General features: G+C 39.2%; 1 protein-coding gene across 2 annotated transcripts in view; it reads right to left on the bottom strand.

Moving 5' to 3' along the window:
* Window positions 1–12,290, bottom strand: part of TSPAN14 (tetraspanin 14) — an 86,568-nt gene that overhangs the window by 53,105 nt on the left and 21,173 nt on the right. The window contains exon 2 of one of the 2 annotated variants that reach the window (XM_069068390.1): window positions 2,746–2,823. The exons of the other annotated variant lie outside the window; for it this stretch is intronic. The gene's annotated coding sequence lies outside the window, so the exon portion shown is untranslated. The remainder of the gene's footprint in view (window positions 1–2,745; window positions 2,824–12,290) is intronic. 2 annotated transcript variants of the gene reach the window in all.

Below are 12,290 nucleotides of genomic sequence, written 5' to 3'. Positions count from 1 at the left end.
ACACACACACACACACACACACACACACACACACACACACACACACAAACCCTAGCCATGTGACCTTGGGCAAGTTAACCCCAATTGCCCTTACCTTCCTCCCTCCAAAAAGCCAAAAAAAAAAAAAATTAGAACGTTAGTGCTTAAAGTAGCTTTAAAGACCATCTAACTTCAACCTTTTATCTCAAGCTGGAGGAAGTTTTAGAGTATCTTAGATAAATGACTACCTAGACCAGAGGTGGGGAACCTGTGGCCTCAAGGCCACATGTGGCCCTCTAGGTCCTTAAGTGCATCCCTTTGACTGAATCCAGACTTCACAGAACAAATTCCCTTTTAATAAAAGGATTTGTTCTTTAAAACTCAGACTCAGTCAAAAGGCTACTCTTAGGGACCCAGAAGGCCACATGTGGTCTCAAGAGCCCAGGTTCTCCACCCCTGACCTGGACTCTTCCCAAATATCTCTAGCCATGGGGAATTTACTGCCTACTCCCTAATGAGGCATCTCAATTCTTCCTTGTACTGAGCTTTTAAGTAGAATCATGACAGGGTTACACATACAATCATCCATTTAGATACAGAAAAGGACTTTGATCAAAGTTGATCAAAATCCAATCCCCCTCATTTTGCAATTAAGGCAATAAGGCACAAAGAGGTCACATTTCTTACCTAGAGTCATACAGGGAATTGAACCCAGGCCTTCCTGACTCTAAGTCTGGAGCTCTATTTACTATACTACTCTCCCTCAAATCTCCCTCCTAATAATCCTGCCTACTGGTAGTAATTTTGGTATTGACACTAAGCAGAGTAAATCTAATTCCTCTTCCACATGATGGCACTTCAGAGTTTGAAGACAACCTTTACATAGCTCAGTCTGCTTTTTATAACCAAATATTTATATAAAGATAAGGTCAAAATAAGTACATGATTTAGACATAAAGGGTGATATCATAAGCAAACCAGGGGAATGTACTATAGTTTACCTGTCAGATATCGATGAGAGAAAAGTTTATGATCAAACAAAAGACAGAGAGCATTATGGGATATAAAATGGATAATTTTGATAGCACAAAAATTAAAAAGCTTTTGCACAAACAAAACCAATGTAGCCAAGATTAGAAGGAAAACAAAAAACTGGGGGCTAGGTGGGAAATCTTTATAGCAAGTTTCTCTAACAAAGACCTCATTTCTCATATTTATGGAGAACTGAGTCAAATATATGAGTCATGCCCCCCAATTGATAAATGGTTAAAGGATATGAACAGAGAGATTTCAGAAGATGAAATCAAAACTATTTATAATCATATAAAAATACTATATATCATTATTAATTAAAGAAACAAATTAAGACAACTTTGAGGGTAAGTACCCCCTTACACTTATCACTTAGCTAATATGACAGAAAAGGAAAATGACAAATGTTGGAGGGAATATGGAAAAATAGGGACACTAATGCACTGTTAGTGGAGTTGCGAAGTGATAAATGATCAGTAGGATTCTTTCAGAAAAACCTGGAAAGACTTAAATGAACTGATGCAAAGTGAAGAGAACAGAACCAGGAAAACACTGTACACAGTAACAGTAATATTGTATAACATCAACTGTGACTGACAACTATTCTCGGTAATACAATGATCTAAGCAATTCCAAAGGACTTATGATGTAAAATACTACCCATCTCCAGAGAAATAACTGATGGTATCTGAATGCAGATCAAAGCATTTTTTAATTTTTAATTTAAATTTTCTTAAAATTTATTTTTCTTGGTCTTTTCTTGGGTGTTTTCTTTCCCACCATAACTAAAATGGAAATGTTCTACATGACAGTACATGTATAATCTATATCAAACTGCTTGGGAAGAAGGGAAGGAGAGAATATGGAACTCAAAATATTTTTAAATTAATGTTAAAAGTTATTAATGTACTTGGAACAAAAAGATTTCTTAAAATTCCCATTCAATCATCCCTCCAAGGACTGTTTCCACACTGTTCATGGTCAATCAACTTACTGGGAACCACTTAGTGGGTGAAGACCACTGTGCTAGATAGTGGGGCAGATACAAAATTTAAATAACACAGAGTCCATTGTGGTTCTCGCAGGGATTACAGCATAGTAGAGCAATAAAAGACAGCAACACAGGTAACAGGCATACAAATAATCCTTCTCCCATAATTGGCAATATTCCTGTAATCTGTCAACTATTTACAATTTGACAATATTCCTTGGCAAGACATAGCCTAAGAATGAGCCAGTAACATCATTCCATTACTAGGAGAATCTGCCTCTGTCAATAAGTCAGACAGTTAATAAACATTTATTAAGCACCTACTATATGCCAGGCATTGTTGCTAAGCACTGTCACTATCAAAAAAAGGTAGAAGACCTCTGCTCTCAAGAAGTTCAAATCTAATGGAAAAGAGACCACATGAAATATTACATACAAACAAGATATATACAGAATGAATTGGAAGATAATCAACAAAAGGAAGGCACTAGAATTAAAAGGGATTGGGAAAGGCTTCCTATAGAAGGTAGGATTTTAGCTAGATCTTGAAGGAAGAAATGAAGAATGAAAAAATTCCAGGCTTGAGGGGCAGCCAATAAAAATGCCTAGAATTGGGGCATGTAGTGTCTTGTTTGAAGAACAACAAGACCAGCATCCCTCAACTGCAAATGAAGGGCTATAAGGTATAAGAAGACTCTGCAGTCAGTCTACTGAGCACTTGATTTCAAACATCTAGGGTTTACCTTTTTCTGCTTTGGAGCACCTGGCAGTCTTTTCACAACTCCACAGACTTCTGCAGTTTCACTTGGAAGTCAAAGATCCTAGAAACACAAATTAAGTAACCCAATCACATATATTTGTTGGGATTTTTAAGGTAACACCTTTATAAAGCACTCAAGTTTTTCTCAATTTCTTTCCTACCAATCCAGAATCACATGGAGGAGTGGTATTTTCCCAAAAAGATAATATGCACTAAGTAGAAATTCTTAACGTGTCTGGCCTACTTCTCATCTCAAAAAGATCTGTCCTGAACAGAACACAGCAACATCTGCAGGTCTCAATCACAGCCAGGCTAATATTCTTTTAGGGGACTGCTTCAATTCACAGAATCAATGATTTAGAGCTGGAAGCAAACTCTCTAAAGGTGGCTAGTCCAACTTTCTCATTTTATATATAAGGAAAGTGAAGTGTCCAGGATCACATTGTCAGTGAACCTACCTGCCTTCGAGTCCAGTTAGTACCCTATTAACTATACCATGACTTTATCAAGCTAGAAGCATGAAGGACAACCAAGTCTCAGAAGAAAGACCAAAGATCAGATACAACACTTCCTCAAGATGTACATCAAAGAATTAGGGAATTTGAGGCCTTTCTCAAGTCACTTACTTGTCTGCTCTTCAAAGGTAAAGATGAGAGCCCTGGAGAGTCAGGAGAATTGGATTCTAATCTAATCTAACTCGATCAATATTTAGTATGTATCTGCTGGTTCAAGGATCTAGACCAAGAATTGAGCATGCAAAGACAAAACAAAGTAACAACAAACAACAATCTACAATCTAATTTCAGTTTACAAGTCACTTTTCCCTTTGAGGTCTCAGTTTTCTCATCTGAAAAGTCATCTAAGGCCTTCTAAGGTCCCTACTACCTAAAAAGTTATCAGAATACAGTTATAAAGTGGAGGTACCCCTCAACAATAAAGAACTCAGTCACAGTTCTCAACAATCCATCCAAATGAACAATGGTAAAAACTGAATTCACAAGAATAATGAGAAAACATGGCTTTATATTTTGATGATGAAATGACTGGCACTCAGGAGAGTGTCTGGGGCTGGATATACAGATTTCAGAGTCAGCAGCACAGAGATTAAAGTTAAAAATCATCTGCCAAATGCAGGATTTGGAAGAAATGGCCTCAGGAGAAGGTCCCCTTCAGTTCTAAATCTTTTATTCTGAGATCCAACATGCCATGTAACTCTGATGCATCTCCCAAGACCTCTCCAGATCAGCCATACCCAAATCACTTCTCAAAAAAGAATCCAAATCCAACCAATTATCTTGTCTTGGCAACATCACCACCAACTCAATGGGTAAATAGTCTTCTTGCCTTTCAGCAAACTGTGCCTGAAGAGAGTTAGGGGGAAGGAAAGACTCAAAAAGGAGTAGTTAAAAAAAAGTACTTCACTGGTATATGAAGTCAGAGAAACAGATTTTTGAAGTATTAAAATATCTAATCTAATACCCAAATTTTTTCAGATGAGGCAGCTGAGGCCCAGAGAATTAAAGTGACTTGTCCGATATCACACTGCTCATTGGTAGAAGAGTCAAGACATCTCTTGACTTCCAGTACAGGTTTCTTACTACCATGCTACAATGATACTAATGAAAGGTTGTCTTTTAACATTTATTTTCTTTGGGCAGAAATATAACCCGAACTAAGAGAAAATTACCAAAGACAGCCCTCAGAAACCTGTTTGACTAGAACTCAATCTACCATCACACCAAACTGTTCAGAAAGCCCTAGTTTTTAATAACATACTGACTTCTGATTTGATAAGAACACCAGTGTATGTGTGAATGTGTAAGGGTGACCAGTGTATCCTGGATACCTACCCCAGATGCAACAGATGGTATTCCACCAGAAACAAGTGCCATGAATTCTTATACTAAAGCATATCTTCTCTGGCTAAATTCCAAGTAATTCAAATGGCATATACCAAGCCCTGGCTATTCATCAGGTGCACGACTTTATGGTTCCATGGGGCATTCAAGACCTGGTCTCCACAGGTACCATCCATCCCCAAAGACCAGCAATGCCCCTGGGAAAACCAAGACTTGTTATTCTTCAAAAGGCAGGCAAAGCACAGTGAGAATTTGTTTTGCCTGACTATGCATATTTGTTACAAAGATTTTGTCAAATTGGGCGTGTATAGAAAAGGAGGACTAGAATAGAGGAGGAAAGATGGGTGGGAGAGAGAAGAGGGAAGAGAAAAGAACAGGGAAAAGGAGAGAAACAAGATGAAAAGAGAGAGAAAGAGAGAAGAGGATCAGAAGAGGGAAGGCCACAAGGAATCACAAAGAGACCAGCTTTTAAAGTTACATGTTGAATTTATCATACAAAAAGAGATTTATCATATGCACAGAGATTTGTAGTTTCATATATGAACCTCTTTTTCTGTTTTACTATGTATATGGAAATGCCCATTTTATCTGGTGCTTGTTATGTTCAGCACATTAAAAATTAACTTAAAAAAAAAAAGAAAAATAGTGGAAGTTTTCCAGTGATATCAGAGTCTCTGCTGTCTAAGAACATTAAAGAAAAAAGAAACTGGTTTACATACAATATACAGTAGAAGGGGAAAAAAAAAATTCCATGAACAGATTTTTAAAATTCTTGCCTAATTAAGACAGTAGGCCACAGATTGTCTTAAGAACATAATGAAATTTTCACAGCATGCTTTTTTATACAGGCCAGATTTCATTATATCCTACTCTAAAGAATCTGCCAGAATCAATCTGGCAATCAATCATAAATATGTGATGATGAAATGCTTACCATGCATAGCCTTGGGCAGCTAGGTGTTTGTTTCAGGAGATAATAATTTAAGTCTCAGTCCCTAACCTCAAGGAGCTTTCACTCTAGGTGGGAAGACAATACAGAAAATTTAACTAATAAGTATGACTTTTAGGAACAAGGAACAATCCCTGAACAACCCAGATGGCATGCTAGTACCCTGATGACACAAAATAACAAGGAAAGCTAGAGATGGCAGATTTATGGCAAAATGCTGAGAAAAACAGCACAGGAAAGGATGATATTAATGTCTAAAGCAGTGGTGCCAAAACAAAACACACAAACAGAATATCCCTGCAGGTACCATTCTGACTTAGAAAACCACAAATTAACATTATCTTTGTTGAATTGTATTTTTTTTTATTTTGATAAACATTTCCCAATTACATTTTTATCTGGTCCAGTACATTCCTAGTTGTTTGGTAGATAATTACGTGCTCCAGGAATTCAAATTCTTTAAGCAGTCCATTTATTGTCTAGTGCAGCTAGGTAGCAAAGAGGATAGAGTGCAGGGCCTGGAGTGAGGAAGACCTGAATTCAAGTCCGGTCTCACAAACTGTGTGACCCTGGAGAAATCACTTAACCTCTATCTGCCTCAGCTTTCTCAACTATAAAATGAGTATAATAACGGCACCTAACTCCCAGGGCTGTTGTAAGGACCAAATGAGATAATATTTGTAAAGTTCTTAGTGCAGTGCTTGGCATTTAGTAGGCATTTAATAAATGTCTGTTTCCCTCATTCTTAGCCCAGAAGTCCTTAATGATTTTTGTGTCATGGACCCCTTCTGGTGAAATCTATGGACCCCTTCTCAAAACACTTCCAAACGCACAAGAGGAAAGATGTAGAGCTGAAAATGAAATCAACTATACTGAAATACAGTTAATGAAATGCTAATAAGCAAAAACAAGTTCATGGACCTGAAGTTCAGAACCTGTGGCCTAGTACTTGACAAGCTTTTTGGCCCACTAAGGTATTCACCATAAGGTTTTTTTTTGTTATAACTGGATCAGACCTTTATGCCTAATGTCATTAATAACTACTTAACAGCCGATTTGGCCAATATCCTTCCTACCTTTCACTCCCAAAATATAGACTGGGGCAGATTGGAGGTGGTTTTCAATGAGTCTGCTATGATTTTCTGAAGCTAATGAAATTATTTATGTATAGTTCTTTGCAAACTTTAAAGTCTTAGCTATCAGCTATTGTTATTACAACTATAATTATTACAAGGACTGTTAATTTTACACAATGGTATCTCTCTCTCTTTTTTTTTTAAAGCTTCAATCTGACACCTCTTTTGCTTAGAGGAAGCTCTAATTCTGCAGTGAAACAACTCCCTGGCAAGTCTCCCCATCCCATCTCAGGCCAGGGGCCCCTCTGACACAACACTCTCTTGAAGAATTATCTAATGTGTACTGTACTTTGGCCTACTTCTAAATGACACAGAAAGAAGCCAATAACAAATGCCTATTAGAGTTAGGGTGCCTTTAAGAAGCAGCAGTTATTAAAAGCTTACACTCTCAAGGAGGAAAAATAAATAAATAAAAATCAAGCACATTTAGAACATCAGAGGACTAAAGGGGAAAAAATGCCAAGACCTAGAGGAAAACCAAACCCAGCTGACAAAAACTCAAAGCTGCAAAAAGCCCAGATTCCAAAAGTAGGCGAAAAGACTAAAAAGGCCCTATCCTTGACATAAAGAGATGCCCCAGAAATGAGTAATAAGTGCAATGGCACATGAGGCAAGAAATGAGAGGCTCAAAGTAATCCTTTTTTTCCTCCTGCAAAAATACCATGTAAGTTATAATCTTGAGAAGCATCAAATGATGAAGAGAACTGCTTTTGGAGTTAGTAAGTCCTGGGTTAAAAGTCTGCCTCTCAGGGAAGCTAGGTGGCCCAGTGAATACAGCATCAGCCCTGGAGTCAGGAGGACCCGAGTTCAAATCTGACCTTAGACACCTAACACTTACTAGCCATGTGACTTAGGCAAGTCACTTAACCCCAATTGCCCTGCCCTCCTCCCTCCAAAAAATCTGCCTCTCAACATACCAGCTTTTTAATGGTAAGCCAAGTCACCTCACTTCTCACTTCATGCCCTGAACAGCTTCAGATTTACCTGGAGAGAGAAAAGGACAACTTCTCCCACCTAGGAATTTCTTCTACCAATGAAATCACAGGTCCAGTTCAAATTTCCAATGCTCAGTAACTTGATTTGCAAAAACATAGTTACTTAAGCAGCACCAAATGAACAATCTCAAACGAAACCCTTAGGTTAGAAGGCTATATGCTTTTTGTTCTTCTCACTCCAGCAGTTATTTCCATTACCTCCTTCCAAAAATCACCAGGGCCTTTAATTAATGTCGATCAATTCATCAGTACTCCCCTCAGGGGGAAAATGAGACACAGTGGATGCTAAGTCTCCTACAGAGTAGTAGCCCACACGTTAGTTCAACAGGGAATACAGTCACAAAAACCTCTGGCAGAGAGAAGAAGGAAGGGAAGGACAGGAACTGTAAATTCAAAGCAAGACTGAATTACAGGGAAAAGACTTGCTTTGCCCTATTAATCAGCATATAATCAAATCAATTCAATTCTAGGCCTCCTAGAAAGAAGACAGAAGCAGGGGCTGGAGAATGTTTAAATATGTCTGTCTCTGATTTTCATGAGTTTACAAATGAGAAATAAAACCTCTTGTTTAGCACTGGAAGAAAGCAAAAGCTCATCTCTTCTTCCCCTCTCCCCCTCCTCCAACACCAACTTTAATTTAACAAACAGTCAAAGTTTACAAAAGTCAAAGGCATTAACAGAGCAATAAAGAGAAAGGCAAAGTAAGGATATCATGAAGATAGGCATTCAAAACCTGTCTCAATTACTAGCTGTGTGGCCCTGGGCAAGTCACTTAACATACCTAATCTCAGTTTCCTTATCAATAAAAAAAGGATGGCAATATCATTTATTTAAAGGGATGCAAGAATAAAATTAGATAACTGCTTTATACAATTTAAATACCTACATTATTCCAGAAAACAAAATAAAATAAAGATTCAAATAAATAAATCCATCTAGCCTGTCCAGAAAGTATCATGGTCTCCAATTCTTGCATTTTTTTAAAGTGCATTCAAATTAACTCTTGTCTTGGGAGACTTAAGAATTTTGCATCATCACCAGAAATAAATGTGGATCAAAATCCTATCCATTTGGAAATTCCATCCAATGACACAGAACATTATCCTCCATTTACCTAAAAGGCTACCCAGGAGGATGATAGAGTGGTGAAAACAGACTCAGATATTAGCCTTAAATTGATTGCAAATATTTATGTGGATCTGAAATCCTATCCGTTTGGAAATTCCCTCCACTGATGCAGAACATTCTCAATCCATGCCAAATCACCCATTTAACTTTTTTGTCCACCTTTTTCCTTCCATTAGTTTCTGACAGGAGGTCTAGCCAACATGCTCCAGGCCTTCCTCCCTTTCTCAGGAAATCAAGGCAGTAACAGTGGGTCACTCTACGCTATCCACCTGTCTTCCCTCACCTTTACCATGTGACCAGACCTGGGGTGGGCAACCTGTGGCCTTGAGGTCACATGTGGCCCTCTACGTCCTCAAGTACAGCCCTTTTTTGTTTGTTTTTTTACATAAATCCTTTTGTTAAGGGGATTTGTTCTATGACATTTGGATTCAGTCAAAGGACCACACTTGAGGACCTAGGGGGCCACATGTGGCCTCAAGGTCACAGGTTCCCCATCTCTGAACCAGGTTATTTTCTCTTCCCATCATACATATTTCTTTGATGATATCTTTTACCCCTTCTTTAAAAGTTTCTCATTGGTTCTATGTTGCAGCCTGTTAACAGTCAACATATACTATGAACCACTGCCCTCTGGGTGATACCAGTTTGATCTCAATGACATAAAACAATACCATAGGAATATTAGTGTCAACCTGCAAAAATAAAAAGTAAAACCCAGAACACTGACGTATAGCTATGGTGGCAAATGTCAGCAGATTGGAGTTTCAAACACAGGTAGTTATAAATTCTAGAGTGTTTATCAGAACAAAAGAGATGGCACCATTATAGTGGAGGGGGCAGAAGACCCATCCCTGCCAATTGTGAAAAGAGGAAGGAAAATTAGGGTTTCATGAAAGGCTAGTTCAAATTCACTCATTTCTGGGTGACGTGACATGTTAATGACAACCAGCCTTCCATGGGACAGCTTTACTGTGCTTATCCAATCAAAAGGGAAGGGAGAAAGCATGGACACTAAGGACAGCAAGAAGAAAATCCACAATAAAGGAAAGCAGATTCAACACTTGTATAAAGCACAACTTTCCATAACAACTCCCACTCTCCAATCCAACACAATGTAAAAGGCCAAAACAAAAAGGAATGTCTCTGACTATTACAATTGGCCACAAACAAGCAGAGAGAGATACTGCTGGTACTTGAACTTAGAAGACTGGAGTTCTAATCCTACCTTAGAAACTGTGTGACCTTGAAGAAATTACTTACCTCTCTGTGACTCAATTTTCTCATCTATAAAATGAAGATAATAATAACACATATCTCACATGGTTGTTGTGACCATTAAATAACCGAAGTTATTTGTTTTGCAAACCTTTAAGTACGCTACATAAATGCCAGAGATTATTTCTGATTTTGTCTCTGAATTCTTGGGCTCCTAGCACAGAGCCTTGAACATAGTAGGTGCTTTTAAAATGCTTACTGGATTGAATTATGTAATGTTATTATTTAAACCTAAAGTAAACAGAAATATTTTTATTCAGTCGGTTTTCTATTGTGTCTGATTCTTTGTTGACCCCATTTGGAATTTTCTTGGCCCAAATGCTGGAGCAGTTTGCCATTTACTTCTCCAGCTCATTTTACAGATGAGGAAACAGGGGCAAACAGGGCTAAGTGACTTGCCCAGGGTCATACATCTAAAGTAAGTGTCTGAGGCCAGATTCAACCTCATATAGAGAACCACCTAGCTGCCCAAAATCTACAAAAGCAAAAACAAACAAAACCAAAACCCACCTTCTGCAATTCCATGACAAACAATTGTTTGACTTTTATCAGCTTCTATCAGTGAATTTTATCATGCTCCTTTCCCTCTGCCTGGCCAGAACCCCATGAGTCATCATTAAGAAAATGGGAGGGGAAAAAAATCAGATTAAAAAGTAAGATTTTGTTCCCTGGTAGAAGGAACTTTCAGACAAAGAGAAAACTGTTTACCCCGAAATCAGATGCTCAGCCCTGCAGCGAGTGAAGGGGAGGGGGAGAGGGGGAGGAGGGGCGCAGGAGGAGGTTTTGTTGGGATCCTAGCACATTCAGGGCTGGCATTCCTTTGCAATCAGCCAGAAGATTTATGTCACAAGAGGTTCATTCAAGCTACACCCAAGAGAAGGCCTTTATTGTGTTCCGGTACAAGAACACAAGAGATCTAGCAACAAAGAAAAATGGCTCTCTCCCCGGGCCACAGGCTCAGCCAGGCTGGCCTGAACAACTCTGCTGTCATGGTTCTGCCTGCCAGCCGAGCCCTTTCTAGTAGAGAGGGGAACTTGAGTGGCTTGTAAAAGGGGGACACAGCGCACTGGGCGTCCAGGCACAAAGCAAGGATGGATGGCTGGAGAAAGAGAGAGACCGAGGGCACGCTTTTGGCCCTTGCCCAAGAGCTGCAGCTGAGCCCTGGCGCCCCGGCTGGGCACTCAAACGCCAAGATACCAGCTGCTGTTTGCCAGCCCGTTCGAAAGACAAGTCTCAGTCCCAAAGGGACGCAGAAGACCAAAGATGAAGACAGGGGCAGAAAGGGGGAAGGCCTCACAAGCTGATTTCCTTGGAGGTAGGGTGGGGGTGTTCACACAGTGGGGAAAGGAGTCCAACAAAAACCAAGCTGAAGAAGGCAGATGGCAGGCAGGTGGTGGTTATTTCTCATCTCCCCCCTCCCCCTGCCCAGCTGGTAAATAGGGTCATGAGAAACTTTTGTCAACTGTCTCCACAGAGGAATTTGGTTCCCTGGTGGGGAGATGGGGGTGGAGAGGGGGCAGTGCAATGGAGGGATGCTGAGACAAGCTTAGCACCCTCTGGGGAAGGAGCCCACCAAGCAAGCAGTGCAACTAACAGAAAAGAAACCGGAAAACATCCAGATTTCACCCACTGAGGCTTCTTTTGCTGCTAGGCATAAGGAACACAAAGACATCTATTTTAGGAATTATTTTAATCATATCTGGCAGGAGAATAGAGTACAATGACTTAGTTTTCAATATTATTCTCTTTTTCTTTTGCTCTAAATTTAATATTAAATGCTCAGAACAAAAAAAGAGAAAACAAGAGTTAAGAAGGGGACCACAAAAGGCCATTTCATTTCTTGTTAAATTTAATATGCTTTTTTTTAAGAAGCAAACTACCTAGCAAGCTCAGTTTCAGAAATTCAGTCTTCTTTGTTTATTGAAATGTCAATTTCTGATGAATGTGCATATGATAAAGAGTGATTTTCTCCAAGAGGAAGGAATGCCACCTTGAAAGTTTATGATACAAAGTCATTAATTAGCTGAATTAAGAAGGTAAGAGAATTCCCACTGTTTTTACAAGGGCTTAAGTTTTTTGAATTTCCACAAATGTCTACCAGTACTACAAGCCCTCAAAATTCCCAGCTTCCCCAAAGTAAAGGCCCCGATCCAGCTGAATAACACCCACCATTGCCAGGGGCCCTC

The sequence above is a fragment of the Petaurus breviceps genome, unplaced genomic scaffold, assembly GCF_028583685.1.
Source record: "Petaurus breviceps papuanus isolate PSGF00001 unplaced genomic scaffold, PetGlider_PUasm1.0 90762, whole genome shotgun sequence".
Classification (NCBI taxonomy): Eukaryota; Metazoa; Chordata; class Mammalia; order Diprotodontia; family Petauridae; genus Petaurus; species Petaurus breviceps.
The sequence above is the reverse complement of the archived record's forward strand: the minus strand, read 5'-3'. Positions and strand labels throughout refer to the sequence as shown.